The following is a 26,210-nucleotide window of genomic DNA, read 5'->3' on the forward strand; positions in this document are numbered from 1 at the left end:
AGGCAGCGGCCCGGAGCCCCACTCGGGGCGGAGGAGATAAGGAGGTTAGAGCAGTCTTGGGTGGGGGGTGTGTGGGGGGTGGGGAGGGTGTGAAGGGGAGAGGGGCACACAGCCGGGAAGGTGAGAGACAGCGATGCTCTCTCCTAAGGCCTGGAGCAAAAAGCTTTGTCCCGCAGGTACGACCGGTGCTTTAAGCTGTTAATGGCCCGGGCTGATGTGGGCTGGGGGGGGCGGGATAGAGAATTAAATTAGGCAGACAGTGGGGAAAGGGGGGGAAGAGGAGGAGGAGGAAGGGTGACTCGACCCTCCCACCCCGCGCCCTCCCCACGTGTGTCCGCACCCCCCAAAGGCCGGCCACGCGTGGGGACGGGTGCCTACAAGGAGGGGGGGGGGGCCATCACCCCCCCATCAATGCTGCTCGGACCCACTTGCAAGTGATGGCACGTGGGGAGCAGACCCCTAGCAGCACCCACAAAACTTTCCCCCCCGGGTGTTTATAATTCCTCTCTTCCCACCACCACCCCGGCTTTTCCCGCGTGGGGAGAGGCTGGAAGCGCAGCGGGGTGACCCACTGGGGACGGGGATGCTGTGGGGACGAGGATGCCGTGGGTCTGGGAGGAGGGGAGGCACTTTCCAGAGCGGGGGGGTCACGGTGGGTGCGGTGGGTGCTTTTTCTTGCCCATCGTGGTTTGGTTTCTGATTCGGGCTCCTGTGACGGGAGGGGGGTCGGTGTGGAGGTGGGGTGTGTGTATGTGGCTTGCAATGGTGAGACCCCAAAACCCACTTGTGGCGGAGGTTCAGGGTGAAATACCCTTCCCAAGGAGGGTCTGGGAGGGGGGTGAAACCACCCGAGGTGCTGTTTTCCCTGCAGATCATGGCGGGATCCTAGAAAACCGTATCACAACCGGCGAAGGGCTGGAGTGGGGGTGGGGTGGGTGGGGTGTATTATGGCCGGAGAAATAACTCTTGGGACTGATTTAGATTGAACTAGCAGATTCCCCCGGCGGAACCCCTCCGCTGGGCTGAATTTAGCAGCAGAAGAGATAACCGGCAGATAAGGACTGATACCCCCGAGGACAGCGGGAGACGGGCAGGCGGCCGAGGAAAGGGGGAGAAGCCGGAGGCAGCTTTGGGAAGGGGTAAGGATGGAAGCGAGCTGGGAAAAAGGGGGTTTAAGCGAGCCTCTGCTTCCCTCCGCCACCCAGGGGACGGAGGAGCGGCTGGTTCTGTGCGTGTCACCGGCCTGGGATGGAGCGTTTCCACGGGACTCTCAAAATGAAGCCAAAACGGAGTGAGTTCCCCTCCTGCCTTAAAAATAGTCATGATTATAACAATAATAAAAAAATAATCGACCCCAAAAAGGAAAATCGAGTCCGTTTTCAAGCCTGAGGAGACAACAGGGGGAAGCTTTCAGGGGAGGCCCATGGGAAGGGGCTCGCCGGGTCCCAGTGTGACAACGAGGGAGGGGAGCGAGGGGACAGAGAAGCGCTACCCACCTTCGGTGCTGGGGGGGGCGAGGGGTGGGAAGGAGCGAGGCCGTGGGGCAGGACACCCCCTCGCTGCGGGAAAGGCAGAGGGCTAGGAGATGCCTGGCTCCTGCCTGCTCCTGCTTCGTGGGAAGGGGGGGCGTTAGGGGCAGCGGGACTCTGTGTTGCTCCCCACCACCATCCCCCGGCCCCCCTTTGGCTTCCCAGTGTGGCCAGACTCCCCAGTCCCACTCGCTGACTGGTTTGCCCACATCACGTGGAAGTGGGCGGCGATGGGAGGTAAAAGTGGGGGTGGGTGGGGGGGCAAAGGGGGTGGAGGTTTGCTAGTATCTGTTGCACCATCAGCTGGGCGCCAGGTTTCATTGCGTTACGAAAAAAAAAAAAAAAAGAAAAACATAAAAGGAATAAAATAATACAATCAAACCACCACCATGGGCATGGCCACACGGCTGGCCCCGTGCTGCAGGCAAAGTCCAGCCGGGCAGCCCTACTCCACACCTCCCTGTGCACCTGGAAGGACACCCGTGCCCAGCTCACAGAAGTAACAAAAGGCATTTACTGGGGGGGCACGGACACCCTCCCACCCCCCACCAGCTCCCCAATCCCTTTGGAGGCAACCCCCTGCCTTGGAGACATTGCAGGGAGGGGGGGGGGGGGGGGGTATCTCCAAGCTCCTGCCCCAAATTCTCCATGGTTCGAACAAAGAGATGAGGTTACAGCTGCTCTCCCCTCCGCTCCAGCCTGTTTAGGGGTGCCCCCCCCAAAAAAAGAAAACCTGGTACACCCATCTTTTGCCTCCTGCCTCCTCCCTGTGCACTGCAGAGGCCGCTGGGTCTTAAAGTCAGTGGTGCAGCACAGGGACAGCCCAGGGCAACTGCACCCCTCCGCAACGTGGGGTCCCGAGGGGCCAAAGACCACTGGGGGTCAGCCCCCACCGGCCCCCTTCTCTCAGGGGCTCATTTGAGAGCTGCCGAGGCGTCCCAGAGCCCTGCTCCCCGGGAATAATGCTCGCACCCTGAGTATTTCCTACACTCCAGCTCCAGGGTTTCCCTTGGAAATTGGGGGGTCCTGGCAGGGAAGCGGTGTGGGGGGAGTCTGGCAGTGGCTTTTGGGACTTGGAAAGAAAAATAATCCCTGAGGAAATTAAAAATTTCTGTATGGAAAAGGTGGAGGGAGGGGGTGGGGGGGGAAGGCCGGGGGCGTGGGGGGGGGGGGAAAGCGATTTATTGAAACAGGGACAGAAGGCAAAGGGAGAGCTCGGGGGAAGCGGGACCGGTGGGGATGCTACAATAGAATAAAACGCAGCTAGCGGTAAATCCGGGCAGATACACAAATATAGGCACGAAGATGATTATAGGCACGTATAGAAATAAAATTACAGGGGCAGAAGTACAGCACAGGGAAATATCGGCAACGGTGCCGCTGTGTGCCTTGCAGATCTTTATACTTAAAGGATACGGAGGAAATAGGTATGTAATAATGAGTGTATAGTTATATACATACCGATACAAACACTGCGTATAGATGGGACTTAATGCATGTTGGACACGGGAACGTGTGTTACTATCAATATGTATATACTCCCATATCTGAATATCCAGTGTAATTTATGTCACGCTGTGGGCACGTGTATATATAGAAATACGTTGTTGAACATAGGGCCATTGGCATGCACAGAAAGAAATGATAATTAAATATATCGATGTCTTCTATTATTTTTTTCTTCTCCAAAGCAGCAGAGTATCCTGCATTTCAGACACGCATCTCCCTCTCCACGCCTTGCAAAATCCCTGGTGATTCTCTCTTTGCTGAAGCTCCGTTGAATTCCTACTGAATAACAGACCTTTCCTTAAAAAAGAAATAAAAAATCCAGTTAAACCCGATTAAAACCGCCGGAGCATCTCCCCCAGGAGCAGAGCCGATTGCAAGGACCTGCTTTGGCTTTGCCTCATCCAGGAAAAAACAGGAAAAGAAAAAAGTATTCCGAGGTCGGTTTTGCGTGTGAGTGACCGAATTCAGCAGCGTTCAGTGGGAAATATCGGCCCTTGGTACCGAGCACCGCATCCCGGGGAGCGCACCCCGAAAAAGCAGTGCCCTGAGGAGCCGAGCCGAGCCCCAGCCGGGCGGGAGAGGATGGATTTGGGACACTTTTTATCTCCCAAAACAGCAGAGGATGGGGCACAGCGGAGCGCAGCGACAGGAAACAAAACCCTGCTCTACACTCCGGGATTTTTATTTTTTTCCCCTGCGATTCCGGAGCGCGCTCGCCCGCAAAGCGAAGCCGTTAACGAAATCTGGGTGAAAATAACCCAACGGAACAAATCTCAGCCTTTCCACTCTCCTTTCCAGGCCCCCCTTCTCCCCCAGGGAGGAAATAAATCGATACGATGCCAGTTGTTTTGGTTTCCCACCCCGCATCGAATTCTTCGGCGGTTCTAGAGTTAAAGCTCCGGGTGTTGATAGATGCACCCGCGAGTAGCAGGGAACTTAAAAATAACACCACCACCACCACCCCGCCAAACATTAGGTATTGGGGCTGAGGGGAGAGGGGGAGAAAGATTTATTTAAAATTTTCTCCGCAGGACTTTGCTGGAAATTGAATTTTTTAAAAATCACGAAAAAATTCTTTAAACAGTGGGTAAAAAACTCCAAACAAACAAAAACCAACAAAAATCCCAAGCCAAACAGTATGGTTTTGGCAGAGTGAAAGGACTAAATGCAGCCGGCGGCTGCTGTGCCAAACCTGCACGGGGATGGGGGGTGTGAACTTGTTTTTTCTTTTAATATATTATTTTATTTATTTCATGTCCTGTTTAAGGAGGGTCTGGGCGTTACGGGCTGCGGGAGGGGACGCGCCATCCCGGGGTAGCGCAGGGCGCGCAACCGGGCTTCAAAACACCGGTGCCCTCGGCTGCGTGGCATCTACGGGCGGTATAGATCCGTAGGGATAGACTTAACACGTATGTAGGGATAGACCTACCGGGGTACATCTATAGGGATCCATCGATAGGTACAGGGGCTACGGAGATGCAGCCCGCGGTGTTTGCACGGCGCTGTCTTGTATTAGAGCAGCCGGTGCCGTTGGGGAGGTGGAAGGCGGGGGGTGCACGGATGCACCCCCGGCTTTGAGGGCAGGATCAGGCCGGGGTGGGGGGGGCTGACGACGGAGGGAGGGGGGTGTCCAGGCGCCCTGCGAGCCCGGCGATGTCTCGGGGCGGCACCGCGGCGGAGCGCACCAACCTCCCCTTGCTTCCCCTCCAGCCTCTGGGGCTCTGGGGATGGAGGGAGGGGGGGGGGGGGGGGGGGGGGAGGGATGCCGCTAACCGCCCACCGCCCCTGCCCGCCCCCCGTCTGGCCGAGACGGAGCAAGGGGGTGACTCCCGAGCATTAAACCCCAGTGGAATACTGTGCCGTGTGTGAGTATGAAACAGTCCTTCCTCCCGGGGGGCTGATCCTGGCTCTCCCCATCCCCCGGTTAGCCTTGCAGTCCTTGCTCTGGCACCGCCTTGCACCACCTTGCACCCCCTTGCACCCCCCTGCCCCTATCGGGACATCCCGGCCCAAGGAAACCCCCAGAGCTGCAGGGGTCCCGGCTCTGGCTACCACCCGTGCCCGGTTTATCAGAGGCCCTTGCCACACCTTCAGAGACACTTTCCTAAACAAACGTCACATCTGTTCACAGGATGACAGTGGTCCTAAAATGCACCCCCCCACACCTCCAGTTATACCCATCCCCCCTCCCAAAGACCAGGTACTACCACTTGGAAGAAGGGTGTCCAAAGAGCATCATGTGGTGCTCCAGAGGCATTTCTAAATTGTTTTTGACTGCCCCCAAATATTGTTATTGCTTTTTGGTTTTCTCTTCCCCACGTACCCCCACCCCCCCAAATGGAAATAAATACAAATGACTTCCTTAAGGACAAAGCTGTGGGATGCAGGGTGCGTGGAGCAGTGTGCTTTGTGCTCCGATACAGCAGGAGTGGAGAGAGGCTGAGCAGTGAGGGTCAGTGCTGGGTTTTTTGGGGGAGAGTCAGGATTCAAAGCCCATGTGGAACCAGATTCTTTAGGGAAATGGGGCTACATGATGTGAACATGTATACCTTTGTGTGATGCCACGCATGTCTGCACCACTGCGTGTGAGTGGAGGATCCCTGCTGCAGGTGACAGAGATGTCCCAGGGTATACTGAAAATACCGTGTGGATCAATGTGCTATGTTCCTGTTCAGCTTTACTGCCAAAATCAAGTGAATTGAGCCTTAAATATCAGGGCTCTGCATTTCCCAGTCTGGGACCCTCTCAACTGGCAGGGATCTGTGAAAGCTCAGTGCAGAGAGGGCTTCCTCCAGGGGCAAGGGGCTGTGCCGTGGGCACATGTCACTGGTGGGTGGGGGGATCCCCCGGGGCTGCTGGCACAGGGATGAATAGGTGAGCATCACCTCCAGGGGTGGGGTGATACCACAGGGGTGGATGGAGGTGTGTCAGCCCTGGAGTCCCCGTTGCCCGCTCACACCACCATCCACACATGTCGTTTTAGTGTCATTATGTCAAAGCACCAATAAAACCCTATGTGTGGAGCACACCTGCTTATAAAATCACCTTTATGGCTGTTGGGTACCACTCAGGCCCAGGCAGTAACAGCATCCCCATCTGCTCCTGTCCAGCAGTCACAGCAGTAGTGATGGAAAGCCCCTTCCCATGTTGGAGAGGCTGGAAAAGCCTCCTGCAGCAGGCAGAAGGATGAGCTGCTTGTGAATGCATGGGCTGGAGCCCTGGCAGTGCAGAACGCCAGTCAGTATCACTACCCATCTATCCATCTAGCTAGCCATCTAGCCACATGTCTATGTAATTTTCCAGTCATTCCTATGTCTATTTGCCTATTTGTGCCTATCTACTTGCCAAAATACCTATATATTTTTCTATACATAGGTATCCACGTGTCTATGTCTCTTTCACTTATGTGTCTATCTGCCTACACCTATTCACTGTATATCCTTATCTGTCACTGTATCTCTGTGCGTGGCTGCACTGGTGTGTCCCTCACTGGATGTCTATTATGGGTCCGTGCGTTAAGCCCCGACCCACGCGGCAGTCGGTACCACCCCAGCTATGGGGCTGCCCGTGCCCCCAGGCCTGTAGGACTCCCTACAACCCATGACAAATGGTGCTGCCTGTGACCTCCCAGATCCATGGCTGCCTTGATCCTCCGGTCTGCCTGTCTCACAGACCCACAGGGCAGTTTGTACCCCTTGACAAGTGATGCTGCTGCTACCCCAGACCTGTGGGGCAGCCATGGGAATGCCTGCAACCCCTGTTCTTATGGGGCTGCCCGTGTCCTGACCCATGGGGCTGCTTACCCCAGATCAACAGGGCTGCCTGCAACCCAACCCACGAGGCTCTCTGCACCCCAACTTGTAGACTGCCTGTACCCCAAAGACCCCTGGGACTGGCTCCATCAGGACCCGCAGCCCTGCCTGCACTCTGCCCCATAGCTGCCTGTAGCCCGAACCCACTGCTCTCCCTACAGCTCAGACTGATGGCGCTGCCCACACCTCAGACCCTCGAGCCTGCAAGCCCAGCTTAGGGGGCTGCCTGCTTGCAGCCCTGACTCTCAGCCATGCCGAGCTGTGCCGAGCTGAGCCGAGCCGTGCCGTGCGTCGGGGCAGCGAGGCCGTGGTTGTCAGCCCCTATTGATGAGGTGTGGGCTGATGGCAGGGAGCGACGGCCGGCCGCCGGCTTCACTCCAGACTCCCCGGCGCTGGGGTCAGCCCCCTGGCCAGCCCCGTCGCCGCCGGGAAGGGAAGGGCTGGACCTGGAGGGGATGCCCCTGCTCCCCCTTCTAGCATCACACACCAGGTGCTGGGCTGTGACAACTGCAGCAGTGGGGTTGGATATGATGAGAAAGGGCCAGTCTTGACCCATATCCTGTGCCCCTGAGTGGCAGATGCTGTGTCATCTCCAATTTTCTTCTGGACTGGAAAAAAACTATTCTGAAAAGGGGAAAAAAACAAAAAAAAAAAGAAAAACAGAATTGAAACAACAGAGCTAAACAGTAGTTTTCCATATCGATGCTCAGGACTCCAAGCACTGAACCTCCAAGTGCCAAACCCACGTGAAATTGTCTCACACGAGCAAAGGACAAACAGTTTCAGGTGCTGGCAGCACTGAGCAGTAACACCGTAGGCTGGTTTGACCTTGGATTAGATTAACAGGCAAACCCCACAAAACACTGATAATTTAAAAAATGGAAAACTTGGAAAAAAGGCATAAAACTCTCTCATTTTCTTCATCAAGGAAAAAAAACCTTTGGCGCAGGGTGAGCATGTGATCTAAGGCTGACAGTGTCCTCCAGCAAGGGACACTGGAGTCGTCTGGGAACTCTCTATGAACCTTCCTCTCTTCACCTGGATCTGTCACAGACAAATTCCTTGAGCCTGGAACAGTGCTCACATGCAGATGCTCACACAGCCTCCCCCAAATCCCCCGGCCTCAGCTTTGCAAAGGAAAGGGGACCCAAACTCCTGTGGGAACTGGGGACTTAAAAGCCTCAGGCACCCTTAGGTGTTAGGGTAGCTGCATGTGGGAAGCACTCAGCTCCATCAGAGCTGGGGATGTTTGGGATCAGAGGCTGGATAAGCGGATCTGTTGCTATTAAATAGTTGTTAATCTCCAGGTGTTGCCAGTCCTTTGGATTATATCTAATTTCCGTGTGATCTACACAACAATTTCTGGAGTAGAGGCAACACCATGGACATTTTTTTATTTCCTAATTAATGTCCACCCAACAATCCAGAAATGTCCCACAAAAAAGCTGCTCAGAGTACCCCCTGTGCTGCTGATCTTCAGCGAAGTTGATCACTGCAACCTTCCCTGGCTTCACTCCCAGCAGCAGGAATTCAGGCTATGCCGCTGAGATTCCTATGGCCCTGCAAATAAAGCTTCCAGTTTCCCTTTACCATCAGGAGGAGTCTGCTCGCTCTTTTGCTTCTCCACTTCTGGGTTTGTACTGTAAAGAAAAATATCACCAGTGTTGATATTGCTGATGCATTGGCGTGACTGGACAACCACAGAGCAGATGCTCCCTTAAAACTGCTGAAACCCAGCTTGGCTTTGGCTTTCAGACTCAGCATGAAGCTTCACACCAACCTAGGACTGCTTTCCAGGGTGGAAAGTCTCAAGTGAAGGTGGCATCTTGTCACCTGTGGGGAAAAGAGAGGAAATACACAACGTGCTATAATCGTCAAAGGCCCTGTAATGTGAAAGTTCAATTTATCGTGAAATTATATTGTTACTGTTAGGCAAAACAGCAGTGCAGCACACGGTGGAAAGAATGCTCAGGTATGTTGGCAAATTTATATCTAGTTAGCCCTCATTCTTAGATCATTAATGCATTCTTAGATCAATAATACAGTGTTGATATTGTTAATAAACAGTAATACATGTTAGGCAATGCACTTGGAGACAGATGCAGCTCTGATTTCTCGTCCATCACACAAACTGGGAGGGATGCTGTGAGTCCTGGGGCTGGCAGTGTGGGAGGGGGAGAGGCGGACTCCTGGGCATTACTTGAGTTTTGAAGATTTTTACTGGGAAAAGAAACCCAACCAAACAGTCAGAGGCAGGAGGAGCCTGGACTTGAATGTCTGTAATTCTAGCTATCATCTGCCAATCAATCCATCAATGTATCTATTGTTCCAGGTGGCAAAAAAAAATTAGATACATGATATGCTTATACATGCAGCTATTAGATAATATAAATTAGAAACATGATATGCTTATACATGCAGCTATTTGAATTTGGAGTCTACCTGGCTGAACAGAAAGTGCTTTGGGTAGGTGTATATACCTCTTGGCTTGCAGGAGAGCACAGCACAGGCTCAGCCCCATGCTGTCCTACCCTGGCCAGGTACCAAGGACTAGATGGATGCCCTAAGGAAGGTACTGGGAGATGTTGTCATTAAGGAAAGTGAAACTTCTGCTTGAGCTGGACAGTGTGAACTGCATCTTGCACCTGCTGGTGGGATCTTGCCCTGTAACCAGTCTGAGATTTCTTTGGCTTAACATTCTTGCCAGTAGCGCAAAACCAGTAATAAAGGAGGAGCAGGAGTGCAGGGAGAGGGCGTAGCTTTTATTAGACCAGTTGACATCTTTAGGAAAAAAAAAAAAAAAAAGAGAGGGTATGCTTTTGCCTGACAGATCTCACCTTTTTTAGGGTGAGCAGGGTTCCCTGACATTTCAGAGGGGCTAGGCAAAGGCAGAGGTCTTCCTTTGCCCTCCCATCTGGGTGGCCACCATCTTCATGGTTGACACTAAGGGTAATATTGTACTGGTGAAAAGATATACCAACAGCATTTCAAGTAAGAGGGACAAAGCAGAATTTGATTTAGTACATAACAGCAAAGATATCACTAAAGCACAGGTCTTTACATGGGCTGGAAAAACGTGTGTCACGTACCCTTACTGGTACCCAAGGGGCTAAATGAGGGATGGCCCCTGTGTTCTGCCATGGTACCTCCAAGAGGGATATCTGATCTTGGGCTTGCTTGTGTCGATCAGCTGTAGCTCCCTGGGAATCACTCCTCGGCCATATGAGACCAGAATCAGGCTGGATAATTTCTTTTTCTTTTTTCTTTTCTGTTTCTTTTCTCTCTTACAAAGGATCCCTGGGCCCTTTATAAAGATTACCAAGTTAAGCCACACAACAACACTGCAGGGTAGGTAGATCTTCATATCTGGGAAGACAAGGGAAAGGATGATTAAAGGTCTTGTGGGGGACAGCAGATCCAGGATGGGACCCGCCTCTCACAGAGCACTTAGTCCCGTGCCTTACTTAACACAGGATTATATATTTTTGGCAGAACAGCTGTGAAGTCTCACTGTAATGCTAGTGGGACATTGGAGCATATTCCAGTTGTTAAGACCCAAAGATACGTAAACCATCATGGAGAAATGGTTGCATGCACCCACAGAGGGCTCCTCTGCAGAATACATACTTTTGATTTACTGTCTTCTGACATGCCAAAAGGGCAATATTTAGCACCTTTCCATACAGACTGTGGTAGAGCTGTACGTCTAATGTTCACTCAAGGAAAAAACACATGTCAGAAGTAGAACTGATTAGGAAATGCATTTTTTGGTTCAGTGGAAAATCTTCCCAAAATCAAGAAAAATATCATTTGTGTTTCATCTGGAAGAGGAAGAAATACAAAATTAGCAAACTGGAAGGTTCAATCTTTTTGTATTTCTGGCTGGACGAAACTCTGAAGTGTAATAGCTTTGTTCAATTTTTTTTTTTTTTTAATTTAATTTAATTTCACTTTGGGGTTTTTGGTTTGGTTTTGGTTGGTTTGCTTGTTTTAAGAAGATTTGAAGACATTTCTGGATGAATTCCTATTTAAACTCAATAAAAAGAAAAGCTAGGCTTGAGCTGCTATAAACAAGAACTTTAATGATTTTTAATTGTCTTCAGGTACATCTAGGGTTGAAGTTTTGTTCTTGAAAGGGCAATATAATGGGATCATGAATTCACATGGGCTTTACTAATTATAACTGAAATTTTTTTGAAATATTTTCCTTAGCTTGCAGTAAAAATGTATTCCTACTTTCCAGAGTCGTGGTTATTTTGCTTTTTTTTTTTTTTTTTTTTTTGTTATTGTTCATATAGAGGAGAAAGAACATTTTCAAAACTCTGTCTTCTTATTGCACGCCTGCACACCTGAAAAGCCTTGGCTGTTAACAGCATGCAGTCGGAAAAACACAGAATGGGCAAAAGATGTTATGTTTTATATTGTTGCAGGCAAAACCCAAACTCACAAACAAAAAAACCCCAAACACCCAACGGGACCTTTGTTGTTTAACTGTTTATTTCTTGGCTTTTCATCTTCCATGGAAAATGTTATTAAAAATATAAGAGCTGCAGCTCTGCAGCACAAATACCAGGATAACAGAGAAGTCTCTGATGTTTTTTTTCTCACTTGCTTGCATTGGATGAACATTTCTGCCGTCACCCCTTGCAGATGTTTCTTGCACTCACCTGTTCTTTAAACAAATCTCAGCGTTGTTGTAGTTGTAGTTGGGTCACATCATCCCTGGCCTCGAGGCTGTAGGTGAGATTCACATAGGAACAGAGGTTTTGCAGTTTGTTCTGCACGTCTTCATATCCCGTTCACAATAAATCACAGGTTTTTTTCGAGGGCTCCCTAAAATCTTCCATTTTCCAGTGACCAGTTTTGTGAAGAGCATCTTTGAGCCTTAGCTGTGCCTGTCCTGTTTCCTGCTTTTTGTCTGTCCTTGGGATTTCAGCCCCAAATCAGAGGTTTGTGAGCTAGTGTGCCATGCAGAGCTATTTACATCTGATGAAGCCTAGGCGCTGTGGCTACAGGGGAGATTCTTGGAGAATGGCTCTCACCATCTCTACTTTCTTCAGAATTTCAAGGCTGGGGGCAAAATTCAGGGGTTGTTTGTAAGCAAGGAAATTTTTCTGATCTACCGCTTTCCTCTGCTGTCCAGATGTTCCTCCTGTGAATTGCAAAATGAATGTCCCACTTTCATCCTCATCTGAACAGGATCAACCCAAGTTATACATATACCACATCCACTGCAGGCAGGACCATGGCTGAGTTTTAGCTGGTGAAAGCAAGGCCACAGTCACACCCCTTAATCTTCCAGGGTTAGTCCCCTTCCCTTTTTCCAGGGGCCCATAGACTGAAGCTGGTAGAGTCCCATTAAATGCAGAGATCAGGAGATGATGGCAGTGGACAGCTGTGGGTCCGCTTTGTTCTGCAGTTCTCTGCTAAGGGTCTCCTGGCAGATTTTGAGGCAGGATGTCTCCTAGAAGGTTTAGCCACAGTGGAGCAAGGGTTCTGGACATCAGCTGCAGGGGCAAGCAAACACATATCCCAAACCATTCCCATGAGGTGGCTTGGCTGTTGCCACTCTGAGTTGGGAGCTGGAGTTCAATAGGATGGATGTGGCCACCTGGCCAAAATTCAAGCCTGGCTCTGTTATAATTTACTTGATGTTCCTAAAGATGCTGTGGCCAATTCCCTTAGCTCTGCTGTGAGCTGTCCAGGAGCTTCTGGTCAAGTCATGTAGGCTTAATGTCACTCTGCAGTCACTCCAGAGGGTGCTTCTCAGGTGAAGGAACTGTCCCTCTCTGTAGGTTACCGACAATAATTTAGACACACTGGGAAGCATCTGAAGTGGGTCCAGCTGGCCTCCAGGCCAGGTCATCCTTTTAAGAAATGGGGCTTTTTTCCTTCCCTTGTATACAGTTGGCCACCAGTGTTAAAAACATGGTGGAAGATGAGGACATCTTCTGTTGGTGATTAATTTTTTTTCCAGAATTCTTAGACAATTTCAGGGTTTTCATATGAGCGTTTCCACATTTTTATCAGTTTTTCCTCGTTTCTCTCTCCCCTACTCTCATTTTTCCCTCTCTGCTGCTGGTTCAATACTGGAGCCCAAATGCCTTACATATTGCCATTTTTGGGGAAAACCCCCACAAAACAATAGAAGTATTTGAGGGAGAAGTCTACCCTTCAGATTTGGCCTGATTTGGAGCCTGGATTATCACAGAGCTTTTACTTTTACTTTTTTCTTTCTTCTTCTCCACCCTGTTCTTGTTCTGTCAGATGAGTCCTGATCTCATCAAGATCTCTACAGGTGCTTATCTCTGCTCCATTAACTGGAAGAGGGTTGCTCAGTAAATAAAGCCAAGGGAATGGTCACGTCTTCAAAAGATACCAGGACTTTAGGTGGAAAGGTATCTCTGGCCAAGGCTGCTGTGTTTGGCTGTCAGCACAATAATGCCCTGACTTGGCTGGTCCTTTACAGCACTGTTGGAGGAGAAGGATGTTCTTAAGGCCTGGGAAACCCTAGCTCAACTCTCAATTGTCCTGAGGCTTCGGAAAGGCCACTGCACCTCCCTTGGGACCTCAGTTTCTCATCTGCTAAAATAAAGGTAGTAAAGCCCCATGGGATGCAAATGGTGAAACTTTGACTGCGACATGCTCTCCACATAGCCAGACTCTGAGATGGCTGAGGGGACATTCATCCCAACATCCAGCTTGCAGACAAGGGAGGGAGGGATTTGACCATGCAAACAGAGATTAGGCATTGATCAAAACAATCCTGAATGGGTTTATGGATAGGTCTATCAGTGGCTAGAGCTTGGTGCCCTCCCTGAGAAATCTGGAGGGCTGATGGCTCGGCAGTGCCACTGTGGTGATAAGACGATAATGCTGACAAGAGAAGTTATCGGGGTTGGGGACAATGCGAGGACATAAGCAAACATCGGGCAGTGTCATTGCAAGAAAGGCTTTGGTAGTCCGTGGGGTAATGCTGTCTTGCAAGGCAGATGCTGGGAGCTGCTTTCTCTGCCCAGTGGTGTTGGGAGGGGGGTCTGTGTGTCCTAAGGGTGACTGTGGCAACCTTAGGCCATGAAAGATGGCTGAGGGTACAGCGTGGTGGCGTTTGGGTGAAAGCACTGGAAAATCAGTGTGCAAAGCAGATGTCTTGGCCCCCCTCACCAAGTGTACTGAAATCATCAGTTCTCAGCCCAACTTTGTGCTGGAGAAGGCTGTTGAAAAACAGTCTCTATGTTATCTCTGTGTCTGTAGCTTCCTTTTAAGAAACAAAACTATGTGACTGTGCTGGCTGCACGTTCATCCAGATAGTGTTTACTTTTACTGATTACTTCAAACCAGATTTGGGAAAGGTGTGGAGGCCTGCAGGTAAAAGCAGGAATAGGTACCAGGTATCAGGATTCATAGACCCTGGCTAGAAGCAATGCTGAGCCAGGAACTCTGTGTGTCTGAGCTATGGGCAGGCTGCAAGACTGGCTAAAGGTGAAGCAGGTGTTCTGTTCTAAGGAAAATCACAGAGTTTTATTCTCCACCCCCCCAAATGAAGGGTTTCTAGCTTTCCCATAAAGAGAAACCTGCTCTTAGGAGGTGATGTTTTGAGACAACCAATATGCACGCCTTCCTACTGTGTCTGTAATGAAAATGAGATCCCAGAGCTGAGAGCTGTCGGCCAGCCCCTGTGAAGCTCACACATCTAAATGTTCCCATCAAAGCAATAGGAACATCCAGAAACCTTGCAGTAATTGGATCATGAAGTGCAATCTCCTGTGATTAGATCAGGAATGCTCTGCCAGGATTACACTAAATCAAAATAACTAATCAGATGGCTAGAAGAGGGAGCTCCTCTTCATTTAAACTTCATGAATTTCCTGTCCGCTTGCCAGAGCCCACAAGTTATGCACTTAAAGACGCAGAGGTTACTGCTAGTGAGCACAGGCTATTGCTGCAGCAAGAAAAAACCTTCATAAGCCACACAATGTGAAGAAACAAAATCCAGGCTCCAACTGTCCCCAGTGTGCCTTGTCTACAGAAAATATGTAGCTGCCTGCTGTATTTTCTATTCAGGTTGTAAGGCTGCTGCTCTGCTTTACGAGTTTCCTGGGACAGCTGGGGTCCTTCACTGCTGGGCTAAGCGGTGGCATTCCTCGAGGGTAAGAGGAGGGAGGTAAAGGTGCTGATGATGGCTGGTTGGACAGGCCCATGTGGTGAGCTAGAAGAAATGCAAAGAAGTGACTATTATTTTTTATCGGAAAATCAAAGGTTTCTCAGAAAAGTTTCAGAGGTCTCCAGCTTATGTTGTGCTGGATGGGGGGGTTTCAGCTCTCATGCTGCTGCTCAGAAGAACGTTTGTCTAGAGGGAAAGCCACATGTTTCTTGCTTAAAAAGAATTTTACTAGCAAACACTGGGCATCCACAGGTTTGGCCCTGCTTAGCTGTCGCTGAGGTAATGCTGATGATCACTTGTTTACATCTTCACCTAAATGAAGTAAGCCAGGATGTTTTGCTGGTGATGTTATTTCTTGGGGAGCTGGACAACAATACTGTGAGCCAACCTTTCTGTGCCACTTGTCTGTGAAGGCCATACCACCTAAACCTCTGTAAGGCTTGGCTTGGAGCTGAATTTGCAGCTACCTTGTCTTATCTAACTGAGTAGCTCCATAGATTCACAGGGGAGGACTTGAGTGAGTGAAGGTTGATGGGGCCGAGCCCATTGTTTGGGAGGTATAACTGGGTGGTGCTGTATATACTCATCTTCTGGCAGTATGCGAGCAAGTGCTTGGTTTTAGGAAGACATAGACCATGGCAAGGTTTCTTGTACCAAGTTTTGTGTGTCTTAGAGGCCGAGTTCCCTGGAGTTTGCGTGGCGAGCCACACTTTGGTTGTGTTGGCCAAGGTGTGCACCATCTGATTCACCATAACCATAAAGAGGTCCAAGCCCTGATTAGTGCATTGTGGCAGGTAGGTGCAGGGATGCTGACCTGGTTTCAGGAGCCCTAAAGTTGTCCTTACCACAGCCTGAATTTATGTGGACATCTAAACCTGTTGGGGCAGGAGAGACCGAAAATATTCCGGGCTGCAACTACTCTACGTAGCGTAACTTCCCCAGAAGGTTACTGTGGTTTTAGCCAGAGTTTTTCATGACAGCAGCTGAACACACTTTCTACTGTTAGGAAGGTGCTGGTTTTTTTAAACAGAAAATCCCCTAAAATCCTGTCAGTTTTGGTTTGAAAGCAAAAATAAGGGAGTTGCTGTCAGCAGAAAGCTCATTCAGCTTAAAACAAAAGAAAGACATTCCAGCCAAATTAAATAATAAAAGTGGTGATAAAACCCACCTGCTTTTTAGCTCCAGGTTTCTGTTTCTTCTTAAATCAGATCAGTGTATTCAAGATATTGAGGTCAAGATTTTTTGTGTGGAATTATTGGGCCAGATCTGTATCTGTTTCAAATAGGAAGAGGCATATCATTCTAATCATCATCATTTTATGATGCTGCACATCCCTTTGCACTAGCCAGTCTCAGGGGAAGCAGATTTCCCTCCTGCTTTACAGGAGGGAAAATCAAAGCAGAAGACTTTCCTGAAGTTCCTCAGAGGGTGAGGGAGAGGGCTGGGAGGACAGGCAGAACTCTGTGCCTGTTCGTTGGTCTGGGCATGAGATCATGCTTCAGACCCAGACCTCTTGGCTGTGTCTCAGAAGTGGATCTGCCAGTTCCCAGTTCCTGACATTTATTGGCCTCCTGGTCTAGACGGAAACACTGGCTGTGCAAGAGGATGGTGAAAAAAGGAGGAAGGAATAGTAACAACACCTGGGCATTCAGCACCATCTCAGCCCCCCACAGTGTTCCCCAGTGGATGTCCAACCACAGCCATGTTTCACCTGTGGCAATACCCATTCTGACACTTCTCTACAGGCAGAACTTTGCAGTGGCACAACTGCAGCTTGTGCAGTCTGCCAGAGACCTAAATTTATGCTGCTTTGTCTGTTTCTGGAAAAACTTGGAAACAACAGCTTCTCCTGAGACCCAGTGTTGGCATTCCATACTTTGACATTGAGGCTGCTGCAATTCTCAGCTGACCATGGAAGAGGGTCCTTCTTGGAAGGATGTATAAAAAGAAAGGACTTATTTTGCTGGTGGTTTTTTGCTTGATGTTACCAGAGACAGCCGGATGCTGCCAGGAGGTGGGCTGCAAGAACCCTGCATTAAGGATATATCTAAGGAGCCTGTATGTGAGCAAAATGGACAGTAGCTAATTGGTTTCAAGGGCTCTAAACACCTCTGTGCCTAGCAGTGTATTCTTAATTTAGGGAATGGACATGTCACACAATGGCCATGCAAACCTAATAAACCTGGACTGAGTGAGGGGTGCATCTCTTGGCAAAGCTAACTCAGTTGCAAAGCCTGGGACACACAACAAGAAGTGTGGAAGAGGTTTATGATACCTTGAGACAAGGGGACACTTGGAGGAAACCTGGAGAAAGGTATGTGCATAACTCTGGGACAAGACACAACGAGAAATCCAAGGATAAAAGAGGTTTCTTCATTAAGGGCTGCCCTGATTAAACATGAGTATTGTTCTCACCGTGGAATGAAGAGGATCAGTTGGAAGTAGGAGCCTCAGTTGTGTTTGGTGTTGGACAAATATATCCTGCTCCCCCAAAACTGACAATCTTTATAACCAAGAGAGAAACTTTGTTGAAGGGGAAAAAAAGAGGTGAAAATCAGTGGAGGGACTTGCCCAGGGCTAAGCAGGATGTGGTGAAGTCAAGGAGGGCACTGTGGTCTCTTGGCTCCTGCTAGCTGCACCAATCTGTTTCAGGAGTCAGAAACGAGTAGTGACAGTAGATAATGAATGGAGTTGGTGCATTTTATTCCTTCCCTTTTCATGACACCCTTGGATGCTTGCACATGTGAATGGACCTAGACCTTTTAATGGAAAGGATGTTCCCGGGTCCACAGAGGTCATAGTGCAACCATTTCACTGGGGTTTGTAGGAGATCTTGGGAGACTGCTCTTAAAAAAAATCAAGACATCCAGCAAAGTGACCTATTTTGTGGCTTTCCCATTGGGGTTCCCCCTATATGGTTGGGTTGAAAATGACAGACTGTTTTTTAACAAATCATCCTGGTATTTGATGCAAGCCTGGGTGAACGGTGGGTAGGTGAGCTGTAAAATGGTATGCCCTGGCTGTCTTTCAGCTCCCAGCCTTTGCCTTGGAGTTAGATAACAGGAACAGCAGATAAGAGGAAAAGCGGGTCTTTAATTCAGTAGAATTTCACTTAGTGTGAAGGAAAGTGTCTAGTGGGATAATTAGACTAAGCCAGGAAATAGCCTTTTAAATCTCAGCTCTCCAGTGCTAAAAGTATATTTAGCATTTTATATGTATGCACATCTATATATCTGTCTTTCACTATGCCACCATAAATCCTCTGCCTTCTAGCAGTTTGGTGGCCAAGAAATTCTTTTAAACTCATAAAAATAAGCCAATACAACAAGCTGCCTTTTCAACTACAGAGGCTGGAGCATTTTATATCAAACATTCACACCCTCTGAGGACACCTGAGGCCAACAGAGCCACAGTCTTTGCTTGCCAAGAGGTGCCCACTCAACCTGTAGCTAGCTGCACAGAGAGGGGCCTTGGCGAAGCGTGGACAAGATGATGTTTTAGGTGGTGTGTGACCTACTGTGCCCTGGAGCCTCACACTTGCGTAAGGGGGGCCTGACCAAGGCTTTGCATTCAGCAGAAGCTTTTGGTAAGGCTGAGTAGGGCTTGAGGTTTGAGTTTTACTCTTTTTGAAGACCTGGATCCCGCTTCTGGAAAGAAAGCCATATCCACTCTGCTGTTCCTCTTACATATCCATCCCTGAGCGTTTGCTGGCAGGAAGCAATGTTCCTTCCATCTGGGTAGTGGTATAGGGTTAGCGCGTGGGTTAGCACTGTGGTGCAGGGAGATCTGCCATGAACAGCCCTTCCATGGCAAAGCATTGCTGCACCTTCATGTGATCAGGTGGGTTCACACCAAGAGGACAATTTGGCATAATAAAAGAGCATTGGGCATTCCTGGATCATGGCAGCTAGGAGCTGGCAAAATCACCCAGATTCACTTTCTGTTTTGAGAGATAGATCCAAACATCCCTTCACAGCCTTTGCATGGGATCTTCCCAATCTGCAACTTGCTGGTGGGTGGTCTTATGATCCCTCTACCAGCCTCTCCTGAGAGTTCCCTGCAGTCCTGTGCTACTGTCTATACCTCTGCAGCTCCAGGGACTTAGGCCAGGGAAATCCTAAGTGTGGTAGGCTGATGTTAAAACTTGAGATGGAAGCAGAAGAGGCTTGGCCCACATCCATGGGGAAGGTCTAATGGCCCACTGCCATCCTGCTTCTCCACTTCAGGTTCCTGAGCTCAGCTCTCATAAAGATGTCAGGCAAGAGAGAGAGCAAACATGGGGTGGCCTCTGGGGTATGCCTTGTCCAAAGTGAGCAGTTTTGGTTAGTGGTTTGCATTTCATTTCTTCAATCCTCTGGCCATCAGAGGCTTCAGGTGGAGAGATACAGTCTGCTCATGGTCTTGCCTTTTTTTTTTTTTTTCTTTCCAGTTATGCTTGTTATGGAATATCAGGCACTCATTTTCGTCAGAAGTAAGCATCTGTCTCCTGGGACACTAGCACCTAATTAAAGGTGGTATGGTCCAAGGCAGGAGCTATGGTCTCTCTTCTGAGAAGTCCTGCTTCATGGCTCCTTTTCTGGTTTGTTTTTAGGTTGCAAACTTATCAGGCTTTGAGATGTCTCAGTATCTCTATCATCTAGTAAAAAAAAGTCTTGGTGTGCTGGGAGTGAGAGATTGCTGCAATCATACACACATCAGTTGGTTTTTTTATATTATAGGCATGAAATGCTGCTTACTAAGATAAATAAGTGCATCAGCAAAATAAGGATATGGCAATACATCTTTGCTAGACCACACAGTCTCCACCAGCCTGTGGCCGAGGATTATGCTGAACCTGAAGCGAGGACTCTGGGTTTAACTGGGGATTTTTCTTCTGCAATTTTTTCCCATCCCTGCTTGAATGCATATTGGCTTTGCATCCGCAACGTCCTGCGGCCACCTCCACTAGACTGGAGAGAAAACATGCTTCCAGGCAGCTTGTTGCAGCTCCTGGGGGCCAATGCAAAGCCAAGAGACATTCTCTCTGCACCTAGCAAGGAAAGGTAAAGTCGAGCTTGCCTGTGAACTGATGCTGAGATAGCAGTTCAGTATCTAAACAGGTAACACCCAATTACAACAGAACTGTGTTGACTTACACTCCCCCTTATCAGAAGAATCAGGTATTCATGTAAATCACAAAAGAGTTTGATGGATGTCATTTCATGGTGAGCCCCACACCAAGGAACAAGAGCCTAGTTAAACAAAATGTATGTTGTTCTTATCTTTAAGCTGTGACTATTGCTATGAAATAAAAAACTATGAAAGAAAGTGCCTTATTGTGGGGGTTATAATTCTTTAATATTCTCCAGAGGCTTTTGCTGTGCTGGAATCAGACCCTTGGGACCGCTTTCTGAACCCCACCAAAGTGATTTTCTTGCAGACAGCAGATGATCTTTCCTTATCACGTGTTGTCTTGGCAATAAAAAAGGTCTCTTTCTTGAGATGCATGTTTAGACTGAGCCTCCTGAAAAAAACAGAAAAGGAAAAGAATGGGCAGCTAAATTGGTCTTAATTCTGATGCTTGCCTAAAAGTAAACAATGAGGTCCAGGAACAATCTTCATTCACTTCCCAGGTCTGGAAGCGTGGCGTGGAAAGCGCATGTGGTTAGTAGCCTTGAGACAGCCATGCGGGAGACTAGCTCAGAGCCTGCTCTGAACACCCCGGCTAATCAGACTCTCTTATCACATTTACTGGGAGATGGGTGATGCCAATAAAACCAAGTCAGGCTGAGTGCACTTAGTGGAGCCAAAAAGCTAATTGTTAATAGATGCCTACAGCTCAGGAAAGGCAGCTGGCTCTGCTCTCCTGCCTTGGTCCTGGGGGGACCTCAGATTCGGGTTAGTCCTAGATTTCCTTTGGGACATTGCAGATATCGAGCCCTGCCAGGGACGATGGGCAGGACATGTACAATTTTATTGACATTTAGCCATATTACGGGGTGTACAGGTGCTCTGTTTGAGATCAAGACCTTATTAATGTGATGCCTGGGGTCTCCAGGGGTGACAGTAAAATCAAGCCAGAGCTTTGTGCTAGGGGTACGCTGAGCCCTGATTTTGCCAAACATGGAGAACTGAAATGTATGATTTGTGACAGTGATGGACTGTGTTTACACCTCCTCTGCCCAAACTAGAAATAGTGGATGTTAAGAGGTATCTGTGGGAAGAGATGAGGCCAAAGTGAACTTGTAGTGATTTCCCCCTGGAATACTCCCCGTGCCTTTAGAAAATTTCAGGTGATGAATATCCAGAATCGGAACTGATATAAATGTATTTAAATATTTATCTTCATTTTTTTTTCCTTAAGAAATGCCTGAATATCTAAAGCCTTGTCTGCTTCTTCTGCATCCCAGTAGTTTAAATACTGCAGCACTCGCCTTGTGTAGGACACAGTTCCGTCTTTGAGATCTTACAGCTCAAATGAATGTATCTGTTTTTATAGCCTAATAAAGGTTGAGCTAGCCAGCTAGATTGACCAATACATAGTTTAATAGATCCTTAAAACCCAGTATCAAAACTATGGGACCCAGGTGTGAATGGTAGATAGAGTTTTCCAGATGATGCTCTCCCTGCAGACTCTCAGGCTCCAGCAAACACCTCCCACATCTCTGCAGCAATCAGCATCCCCTGTCTGCTCCGGAGGGAGCCTCCAACTCCAGGTCCTTTGTCCAGGAACTTGGAAGGTCCTTCCTGGTGGCTGTGTGAGTCTGAGCATGCAAAACACCTGGGAGTCAGGCTGCAATCCTTCCATGATTTGTATCCAGCAGAGGTAGGAGAGCCCTCCCTGGTCCAGCTAGTGCTTATTTCCATGGAGGGGCCATGGTGTTAGCAGAGGTCTCCATTTGCCCAAGCAGACTTGAGTGCCTGACCTGTATATAGGTTAAGGGCTGTGACTTTGAGAGGCAGTCACTCCGCACTTTCACTAGCTGCCTCTTCCTTGCTGATGGCCCACAAGGCTGCCATCATTTCTGAACTTCCAAACCTCAGCGAAGCCCCTTTATTACAGGGTTCACAAGCAAGTGCCGGAGACTTTAGAGTGGTTCTTGGAGACAAATAGCAGGGTTGTCCTTCAAGTACAGCACAAAAGGCGGCCAAGTGGCCTCTGCAGAGGCTTTGCAGAATTATTTCCCATCTCTGAGGCCATCATTGGAGTGCATGCTACCATCTGAGTTTCCTTCCCATTTTACTCCATCACCAGATCTGAAATTCGGTACCCAGATGCAGAGACCCAGTGAACTCGAGACACTGACCTGCAAAAAGGGGATCAGAAAAGCAGCTGGTGGAGAAGGTGAGTGGGCTGTGAGTGTATGAGCATGGCTTTGGCTGCAGGTGTGCAAATACAGCTCATCCCTGGCATCTGCTGGGAACACAGCTGAGCAGGAACCTTCTGCCTTTATCTCTTGACCTCTTGCCCCCCTGCCCTGAGGATCCAAATGCTGTGGGTCCAAATGCATCCCAGCCAGCCTGGATGGGTCCCACACCAGGGGAATGACACTCCTAGAGAGGCAACCCTTGGAAACCTACTTGGGAGCACTGTGGTGGGATGCTGCTTCCCCAAAAACATACTTGCACCCAGCTCCACAGAAATACAGGTCTCTGGATGCATTTTCACACACTGCAGGGTCTTGTGCCAGCATATCTGCATCGTCTGGGCTCACATCTGCCTGGCAGGATCTGCAATGGGCAGCTTTTGAGGCTACTGCTCACAGAGGCTAAGCTGCCTTTATTGCAGGTCACACACCCTCTCAAACAGTGGTGGATTTAGATGCCATAAAACCCATGGTCTAACACACCCTGGGAGTCTCCCACCACCCTGTGTGTGTTGCAAAGCATCCTTCATTGTATTGGCCAAGGCGGTCTCGTTCAGCATCCTTTGCCAGCAGTGCTCCGTCTGTCATTTAGTAGCTGAAAAAATCACAGCAGCCCATGGCCCCCTCTCACTCCCTCTCTCTCTGTTCACACATGTTACTTCTGTGGCCACCTTTCTTTATTTTTCTGGCAACGGAGATAAAAACAGCTCATGTGAAAATTACTTACTTTGTATTAATAGCTTGGAGTCAAAGCCTCAGCAGACACTTGGAATAAACAGGTTCACTCGAAATACATTTTGAAATCAGAGCTTTGCTCTGACCCTGGGGTTTCTAACCAAAACCAGAAAACCTGTGTATACAGAATCTCTTATACTGCCCTCTACCCCCCACCCCCCCCACCCCCCACCCCCACCCCCCCCTTAATCCACAGTACAACAAGCCTCCCTTGTAACCAGAGGACTTTGACCAGGATTATTAAGCCAACATTTCTTTTAAGTGGTCGTATGCATGGTTGTATAGATGGCTGAGATGTAAAAAATATCCTCCTTCTCTGACTAATAAACCCCTTTGCACTTCGAGTGCAGTTGGTATTCAAGCACATCTCACTTCTCAGCCATTCCTCTCCTTTCTTTTCCCTTCTCAAAAATATGTATTTTTAAGTGAGGGTGGCTGTTGAGAGGAAAAAAATATTTTCAAAGAAATTTTCTACACTTTTTTTCTTGAGAAAGATAGAAGGAAAATCAACACCTTTGTTTTTTGGTTTTGCTTCCTCTTTCTTTTGTTTTGTTTTACTCCCTGTCCTGCATAGTCAGTTTTCCAGCCAGATAAAAGGATGAAAAAGGGGAAATAAAAACAATGAGTGAGTTGTTTATATTTTTATCTGGCTTCAGTATGGCTTTCCTCTCTTCCTCTTTTCTTCACCAAATAACAGCAATATTTGCAGCTGAGAATTAAGGCACCTCAGCTTATTTAAATTATTGTGCAATATTGAGCACATCCATCAATGAATGCAGCTCCTTAGCTGTGGTTACCCCTTGCTACTGATGGATTAATTAAGGCACAAAGGGGAAGAACAGTCTATGCAGGGGTTAATGAAGACCTTGAGAAACCCGAGTTCAAGTCCACAAGCTCTTTTATTGACTCTGAATCATCCATATGGTTACTTTTTGTCTAATTTCTTTGTGAAATGGGGGTGGCAGCCCAGACTCCATGGTCTAAGAGCAATACATAGGGTCCGTTGCAGGGTCTTGCACTGCAACAATGCGGCCTATGGGGTATCTGCAGGCAAAGCAGAAGCAACCAGGCAGGGATGCTCCTGGAGTAGCTCTGAAAAAGGTACCCCAACTTTTCTCCCTTTGCAAAATTTCATTATTCCACCTTTGGGCTGGAATTAAAAGACTTTCAAGAGGCAAGCGCTGGCTTTGTTGGCACCCCTCTCCACCCTGCTGCATCCCTGATGAAGACGGCTCCTGCAGGGCAGGCAGCCAGGCTGCTGAGCCTTCACACTTGCTACGGCTCTTGGAAAACCTCAGCTAGCGGCTTTGCCTAGCCCAGCCAGCTGTTAGAATCACACATTGTTCCCGGTCGCTGCCTTGTCTTTTAACAGCACTTGGAAAATGTCAAATGTGGGAGTCCGGCAGCCTTAGGTTAGAGTAAAAACTCCCAAACATATTTGGAGGGCTGCCAGCACTTTGCAAACCCTCTGCAAACTCAGATAAGGGGTGACCTTGCAGCCTGGGGGCTAGGCCAGGAGTTTATAAATCCTCCGTTTGCTTGGGTTGAGCTTTCTCAATATTGTGATCATCCTGTCCCCTTCCAATGTCACCCAGTGCTGTGGGGTGGGAAAGCAGCGTGCAAAAGCAGGGGCTCCTGGCAATGATGACCTTCGCCAAGATGTTCAGCGTTCAAGGTGGAAGAACTCATCGGAGATGTGACGTCCAGAGCCAGTGGGGACAGGATACTCCTGCCCATGCATGTGGAGGCAGATTGTGCCTGGGCCTGGATCTGTCACGGCCAAGTGAGCAAACCCAGCACCTGGTTTTGTTTGAGTTGGAGGTTACAGATGTTGTCCCAAAAACATGTTTGGGTTTGCAGCACACAATGGTCCTGAAAGTGTGGTTGGGGAAGGATGGCAAGCGCTGCTTGGCAGGGAGGGGGAGGAAGGGTTGAGTTTGGGGATTAATTTTGAACCATAGCGAAATCTAAACATTTTGAAATTCTTCCCCAAATGACAAATAATGTCAAATACTGAGATAGCACTGGGCTGGATTTGAGCCGCGAGGCACCTTCTTATATTCCTAACCTCTGATAAAACGGATGGAACAGTCAGGAAAACTATCCTCTCCTTCCCCTCTTTTATTTTTTTTTAACAAAAAAAAGCAGCCCACAACCTCAGTGGAATCAGCAACGTCTCCTGAAATGTTCCACTGTGGATGGGAGAGCCTTTTGCAGCAGGAAATGTTTCCCTCAGGGTTTTCCTGGCCAGCTCTGGCCGACTGCACATCCTCACCCCGCTGCCATCAGGCTGAAGGTTCAGCTTAGGCACAGCAGCTCAGCTCGGGGGGGAGGGGGCAAAAACCTCCCCCCCCCTCCTAGAAATCATCTCTAGGGGAGCTGGTACCTCTATGCACACAGCATAGAGAAAACAGCTTGAATTCCCATTAATTAACTCTGTTAATTATCTCAGAGGCAGCACAGTAGCTGTATTAATGAAGGACATGGGTCCTTAAGACGGTGTTGTTAATCTGCTTTTTTCCCCGTCTGCTCTCCTTTGATTTAAACTCAAGGCTTTCTGGTAAAACCTTTGTGGGTCAGTTAACCAATATTTCTACATTTTAGGCCATGAATAATTTATAAATCCTTTCCCCTATATCCTTATTGCATGGCTGTCAGTGGGTGAATTATTTCTCACTTGTCTATACATCATCTACTGAATTCAGGAGCTTTTGGGGTCTGTCTGCAGCCTGTTGGCAGATCACGTTTTCTTACTTGCAAACATATTTTTCTCTGGGTCAAGTAAGCCATGTGAAAATGTCAGTGTGTGAATTACCTGTGAACTATTTACCCCCTGAATCCCAAAAGGGACCCTCCGAGCTTCCTGATGCATGGCTGGTCACCTGAAACACCATGAAAGACTTGGGGTAAAGCATGATAAATGGCCAGAAAAATGTCCAGGTGGATTCTTGTTTGCTTTCACCTTTGTAAGAGAATCGAGGGCTGTTGTCCTGGACAAATTCTTGGCTCCCAAACCTAAGCAAACTCAATGCTTTTATGGGAAAAATACTTGCAGACATCTTTTGGGGCTGCTTGGCAAGCTGGACTTTCCCTAGTTGTCCTTAACCCCTCTCAG

The 26,210-nt window shown here is 48.7% G+C and overlaps 1 long non-coding RNA gene across 2 annotated transcripts; it reads left to right on the forward strand.

Annotated features, from left to right (window-relative positions):
* Positions 1-56: 56 nt before the first annotated feature.
* Positions 57-3,880, forward strand: LOC121090748. Of its 2 annotated transcripts, XR_005828703.1 has the most exons (3): positions 57-176; positions 982-1,291; positions 3,224-3,880. It is a non-coding gene; the product is annotated as an uncharacterized LOC121090748 (long non-coding RNA). The 2 variants fall into 2 exon arrangements; XR_005828702.1 differs by lacking the exon at positions 57-176 and having other exon boundaries at positions 957-1,291.
* Positions 3,881-26,210: the final 22,330 nt, after the last annotated feature.

This window comes from Falco naumanni, chromosome 6, assembly GCF_017639655.2.
Source record: "Falco naumanni isolate bFalNau1 chromosome 6, bFalNau1.pat, whole genome shotgun sequence".
NCBI lineage: Eukaryota > Metazoa > Chordata > Aves > Falconiformes > Falconidae > Falco > Falco naumanni.